The sequence below is a fragment of the Xenopus tropicalis genome, chromosome 1, assembly GCF_000004195.4.
Source record: "Xenopus tropicalis strain Nigerian chromosome 1, UCB_Xtro_10.0, whole genome shotgun sequence".
In the NCBI taxonomy this organism is placed as follows: domain Eukaryota; kingdom Metazoa; phylum Chordata; class Amphibia; order Anura; family Pipidae; genus Xenopus; species Xenopus tropicalis.
Window position 1 is genome coordinate 166,767,835 of NC_030677.2, and position 7,092 is coordinate 166,774,926.

A 7,092-nucleotide genomic window follows, 5' to 3' on the forward strand; every position below is an offset into this window, starting at 1 on the left:
TTTTCTTGTCAGATTTATTTATCACAAATAGTAAAGCAAGTGGGAGACTGTGACTGAGATGATACAAGTTTAGCTCCACTGCTATTTTAAAAAATCCAGAAAAATATTCTTATGTCCTCCTCAGCAGTATGCACCAGCAGAAATGTTTAGTCAGGTCACTGGAATGTTAAATTTAAATGCGAAGAGTATTTTCATTGTCGAGATTATTCTGGTATATTTGCATCTGCAATTTCCATTATATTTCCAATAAGTCCCTGGCATATTCAGCCAACCAATCATCTGTGTAATTAAGCAACAACTATAGAGCCACTCACATGTTATTCCCAGAGCACTGGCTTCTGTATCAAATCATTTTTACATGTTAAAATATAACCGAAAGCCAAAATGTCTGGTTCCTGCAAACAGTATGGACTTTTATGTATGACAAGCACAGTAAGCAAGAAGTGCAGTAGTCTTCTACTTAAGTAATGTTCAACAGCATAAATGTAGATATCTATAAAAAAAGTTTACACATTTTGAGGAAAGAAAGATTAATGTGGGGAAAAGTGATAAGGAGCCACCTGTCCGCCCTCTCTTTAGTGTAGATTTGCTCACGAAACAAAGTGGTGTATATTCATATACAGAGATCAGTACACTCCCATAGGAAAGGCGGGTTATTGCCAAAATGTTTAAGCTGATGTGGCACTAGTAACGCTTTAGTTGAAACAGACTTTGCTGTAATGGCTTTACGGGTGTCCTTGTGCTTCTTGGCCTTCTGCTTTTATGCCACAGCGACAGAAGACAAAAATAACATAACACTTATAGAAGATACTGAAATTGCTAGAGGAACAGTAATTGTAAGTATATACCCAGGAAAACTACAGCAGAACCATTGTGACAAGTTGATTGAAATTATGATTGGTCTTCATGGACACTCAGATTGGGAAATATAGCAACAGTCACGTTAATGGAAAAAGTGTTTTATCCCCACTGATAAAAATTGTGTGTGACAATAGTTTTCTTGTTTGTTTAACAAAGATAGTTGCCTGCTTTGAGATGGGGAACCCAATATTATGGAATGCCAAAAAAGGTATCTAGCATTTTGTCAGATTCTGAATTTGCCAAAAAAAGTTGCTGTAAATGTTTTCATACTGGGAAGTGTTCTTATAATGTCTGTCCAGAGGGACAACATCTAGCCTAGAAAAGGTATTTTGTGTTGATATCTTTAAATTAGGGTGTTGTGTAATAACATGATCCAGCATTCTAACTGCACTTTTTTGGATCCTAAGAATTTGTTCCCCCCTTGCTAACCCAGTATCAAATATTACATTTACATTGGCATGATGGCTGAATTTGTTCAAGTTACAGTGTGATTTAGACCGTGGGTGCCTAATGAAGAGCCTGTTTTCTAAAATGCAGAAACCCTGTACATTAACAAGAGCACATGCAAGAAATTCATGCAATAGTCTGACCTTGTGTGCTTGTAATAATGTATAGCATAGTTACTTTAGTTACTCTTTAATAAGAAATATGGCAACATGATAACAATCTTGCTGATATTTTATAAATAGAGTAAACAAAAACCTCTCTGGTATTCCCAAACCTTATTGAACCCTGGACATTACAGACCTACTGTATGTATGTGCCTCCTGAACCCTATGAAGCGGGAGACTATGATCGTTGGTGCAGGAAGAATGTAATATGTATAACACAGATGTTTCTGGGTCTCCCTTATTAAGCTAATTGCTTGCTTTTTTCAGCTTCTTACAGTTAAATAGAATAGTTTGGGGAAGACTTGGACCACTTCAAGAAACAACATGTTTGTAGTAGGACCCTGTTAGTCTATTGGTAGATAGGTGTTTGACTGTGTAATGATTATATAGATGCCTATCTGACTTTGCAGGTGTAATTCAAGAGACCCCTCTATCATCATGAAAAGTAATTAATTTGATTCTTTGGCTCATATAGGCAGTTTCCAACCAGAAAAATTGCATCCACCTGGTTACCTATTAAAATATGTTTTTGTAACTTGGTTGCTATTTTGCCTATTTGCTAATTATAAGGAATTAGTGCTTAGTTATTCTCCATGTATATTTTATATAAGAATTTAACAAATGTTTTTCATTTTCAGGCACCAAGTGTTGTAGGATGTTCCATTAAAAAGAAGCCTGAACTTTACAAGTTCATGATGGAGATCTGGGCACTTTAGTATCCTTTGTTCCTGAAAATATGAGGGACCCCATTAGAAGTTTAGTTGGACCTCCAGGTTCCTTTACAATTAGGACATTAGGGACTGTTTCAACTGTAATAAGTACTGCTTTTTCAGGGTCCCGGGGATAGTGTGGCCCTGCTGATGGCTGCCCAGGCATAATTATCAAATGGCGAACTCTCACCCATTAACAAATATACACCTAAAAATCCCATAAGAAATGAAAAGAGAATGGTGGAACATCACTCTGGCAGATTGTAGCTATTTTTTGATAAATATGCCACTAATTTGGGAAAAGGAGTAATAATAATTAGAAAACAAAACCATTCATATATGCATTTCTCTTAACCCCACATTTATAGCCATAACCTTAAATATGAATCCACTGAAGCAAAGGAACCTCAAATAATATTCTACAATTTTAAAAATGAAATTCTGAAGGTTGGTATTATACATAACATTTTATGAAAAATATAATAATAAACAGTTTGAACAATGAATTTAAAACATGAATTGCCATGCCAGTTATTATTGTTGTTTACATGTAAAATGTTCTCTCTGAACCTCACGTAGAAGTTACTGCATTGTGTTTTCTATCTATACTACTGTGTTTAGCCACATTTGAATCAGTTTTCTGAACATGGCCAAACCCACTCAAAGGAGCTTTTAATGATATTTATTCATGACCTGCCACTTAATCCCCCATAAAAAGAAACTGCAAGTGTTCTTGGCTAATGGCCCATTTGATGTTTTTTCCACCAGTGGAAGAACGTCTAGAACCGCCTCTGCCCCCTGTCACTGATTGGCACTGCTGGTACAGGCAGATTTTGGCCCAAAACTGTGTATTTAAGGCCATTTGGATGTATAGGTGAATCAGCAGATCTGTTGGCATCTGCACACATGTGTGTCTGCATCCAGAAGCACTGTGTTAGCCTGGGTGCAGACACATAGAACAGATTCTGGTGTGGAAAAGTGTAAGTATGCATTTTTGTGCCAGGGCAACGCAGTGCCTCTGGGTGCAGACATACAAGTGAGCCGATGCCAGCAGTGGGGCAGTGAGAAACATCCCCGTGTGGCATTACTCTAAGGGGCCGATTTACTAATCCACGATTGGATTGAAAGCGTCTGCATGCGTTTTTTTCGTAATGATCGGTATTTTGCGATTTTTTCGTTGCCGTCGCGACTTTTTCGTAAATTGTCGGGACTTTTTCGTAGCCGTTACGACTTGCGCGAATTGTCGCGACTTTTTCGTAGCCGTCGCGAAAAAATCGGAAAGGTTTGCCCGCTGTTTACTAGCACTCAATACGAAAAAGTCGCGACAATTCGCGCAAGTTGTAACGGCTACGAAAAAGTTGCGACAATTTGCGCAAGTCGTAACGTCTACGAAAAAGTTGCGTCAATTCACGAAAAAGTTGCGACGTTGACGAAAAAATCGCAAAAATACGAAAAAGTCGCAAAATGTTCGTTTCCAATACGATTTTTTCCCATTCGGGATTCGGATACGTGAATCAGCCCCTAAGAATTCAGGCATTTGTCTGGTGTAAAAAATGTGGCATGGGCATAAGGCAAAATATAATGCATTTTCTAAGTCTGTGACTATGAAGATTTTCATTCATCCAGGTCATGGTATATCTAGTATAAATACATCTAAAGCAACTGGACTTGTTAAGTAATTATGTAACAAGTCATATTGCTTTAGATTGATTGATACTAAAGTCTATGCAAGTGTAGGAAAAACACAAGCAACTTTTTGTGGTATTTTCCTTGTATGATAGTTTATTTATGAAAAACTTGAACTTAATAATCATTTATGCATTTTGTCACCAAAAAAAATCACATTGTTCCATTTATTTATAATGAGGCTGAAAATCCTGAATGTTTTAATAAACAAAAAATAAAACATAAAATTGTTATAGAAAATTCTCATTGACTTCTATTAAAAGTTGACTTCTTCTTTGCTGTTTTTTTTTTTTTTTATAAAATACATGATTATTTGTACTTTTTATCCTGTGTTTTTTCTCAAATGAAGGAAAAAATGCATACTCAGTTTTCGATAAATAAACCCCTATGGGTTGCTGATATCTATATCTCCTTTAAATCATTAATCCCCAGAGCACTTTAATGTTGAGATTAACAATTTGTAAAAGATATTGGTATATCTGGAAGAAATTCTTTGTAATGAATTGGTAACCTTAGCTATTGCTCAGTGCACAATATAGATACTTATGGGGAGATTTACTAATCCATGAACGGACCGAAAGCGTCCGAATGCGACTTTTTCGTCTTCGTCGCCAATTTGTCGTATATTTTCCGTGACTTTTTCGTCGCCGTCGAAAAAAAAATCGTATTATCGCAACGAGTACGAAAGTTTCGGATTCATTCAAGCTTTGGTATTGTGACTTTCCTTGGGTCAGGTTGGAGCTCCACAGTGCCATTGAGTCCTATGGAAGGCTTCATGCAAAGTCGCAAAGGTTTTTCCGCCATTCATGATCGTTCTATACGAAAACGTCGCGATGGTGACGAAATAGTTGCGCAAAATACGAAAAAATCGCGACGGCGATGAAAAAGTCGCAAAATTTTCGTTTCCAAATTGATTTTTTCCCTTTTGGGATTCGGATTTGTGGATTAGTAAATCTCCCCCTTAGTAAATCAGTTTTCTTGCAGTAGTAGATTTTTCAGAAAAGAAACCCCTAAAATCCTAACGAAAAAAATGTGGAAACTAAAACCTTGCGAACTTCTATAGAAGTTAATGGGAGGTGCATTTTCAATAATCAAGCAACTTTGTGTTTTGACTTTTTTTAAACATTATGAAACAATGTGATCATTTGTGCAATCAAGTTTTTTTTTTTTTTGGAACAATGTAAAAGAATTTTTGCATTCAAGGTTTTCGGTAAATGTGCTAGTGATCAAGAAAATAACCTTATTAAGGTTAATTGCATTTTTTCTTGCGATTAAGTTTTGAAACAAGGTTTTCAAAAATGGATAAATTGGCCTTACCTTCTCCATTACGTCTATATAGAGAGTGTGAGAGGTGCGCCATCATGCTTTATGCTCTGTGTAACAATAATACTTGAAAGATATAAAATATCTAAAACAAATGATAAAGTGCTTTGTTATTTTCTAGGTGGTAAAAATAGGAGGGAGAACAGCTGATGAAATTAGCGCTATCTTGGATGATGCTGGATTTTACAAGAAATCAAAGAAAGGGGAGGAGGTGCCTAAGGAATTCCAGCACCTGCCACTGAGAGCACCTCGGGATGAGCTGTGAATATGAGCACCCAATGCAAAGCCTGCCCCGCCCCAAACTGAGGAGAAACAATAAAAAAATTTAAATTAATCAGAAAAAGATTTTTTATAATAAAATATTTGTAGATCGCAATAATTTCAGTTTCATCTCATCTTGCAGGTAAATCTCATGCGGGAAATAAAAAACCACAACACATAAAAAATATAGCATTTCTCGTGTCAAGCAAACACTGTATAATACTGATTTTATATTGTTTGCTTTTTATATCTTCCCTTTCAGGGGTGTCAGAAAAGTCTTACAAGTTAGAGAAGGGAAGGACATTGAGTGGAAGGAGGAATGGAGGAGAATCTCAGGTGGGGAGGGAGGGTCACTAATATCACAACTATTTTTGGATTCAGTACCACTAGGGTTGCCACCTGGCCAGTAAAATTCAAGCTTGTTATTAATAAGAACCGTTATGAATAAGAAAAAATGCTAACAATATAGGAAGGTCAGTTTTGTTTCAGAAAAGGTAGTAACCCTATGTACCTCCACATTCTGTGCTGTAGTAAAAAGTTAGCCAAATGCACATGTCAAATGTGTGTGTAAATATGTTCTGCAACATTCTGGCCTCTTTTCAACCTTTTATAAGAAATGCCAGAACAGGATATAATGCTTTCATTCACCGACACCATAATCAGTTTTTATCAGGAGTCCATTCATGGAGGAAACAGACACAAATATGTTTGCATCTTGTACCTATCTATGCTTGTGTCTTTCAATATAAAGGGAAGGTATGAATTAAAAAAGAGAAAAAAGTGATCAATATACTACATCTATTTAAAAATGCAATGATTTTAGTTAGGACTGCACATAGGTGAAGCCCTCCACCAAAAGAAAGTAAACAAATGTGTCAAATCTGTTGTGTCATCTCATGATGTCGTATTTGTAAGCAATGGAGCCCACTGAAAGGCTCATGTTTCCTCCATTACTTTATGTAACCACAAGTCAGTATAAAAGTACACTAACTACAAAGTCAATGTATAGTAATGTTGTACCACATACACCTTTGTTGCACAACAAGTCCCCATGGTGTATCTATTTAGGTTTTTACAAATATTATCCCAATTGCATAACCCTAAGGTTTGTGCAGTAAAAACATTATAATTTTATTTGGACAACACTGGTCTGTTTTAATATTGCTGCAATATCTTCTTTTTTGGATTTGATGTTATTATTATAAAACAATGTTGTACATTGTAGCGTATACAAATGTTGTGAATATACAGCATGCTTGCACAGCATTTAAGCTGCTTTTGGCTTGCAAGTTACAATAGGCCATCCTCTGATTCTAGAAGATGAGTGCCTGACTGCTCAGAAAATCCAGTCCAACCATGCTTCCCATAGGCCAGTTGGTCATTGCAGTCGCAACTCTCTCCTAATTTTCTTGAGGCCAGCTTATTTGTTTGAGGAATAGCTTACAAGGGGCAACCTTGTGGATGACCAGTAAACTCAAAACAAATGTACAGTATAAGAGGGTTGAGGGTTACATTTGTAGTTAGTTCAACGGGTGCTTCTTATTATTTCCTTGCAGGCATGGAATCAGAAAATCCTTTGTCCCCAAATGCCTAATCAGTAGTTGCTTCCATAGGCAGGAGCTGTTCTTTTCCAAACACAC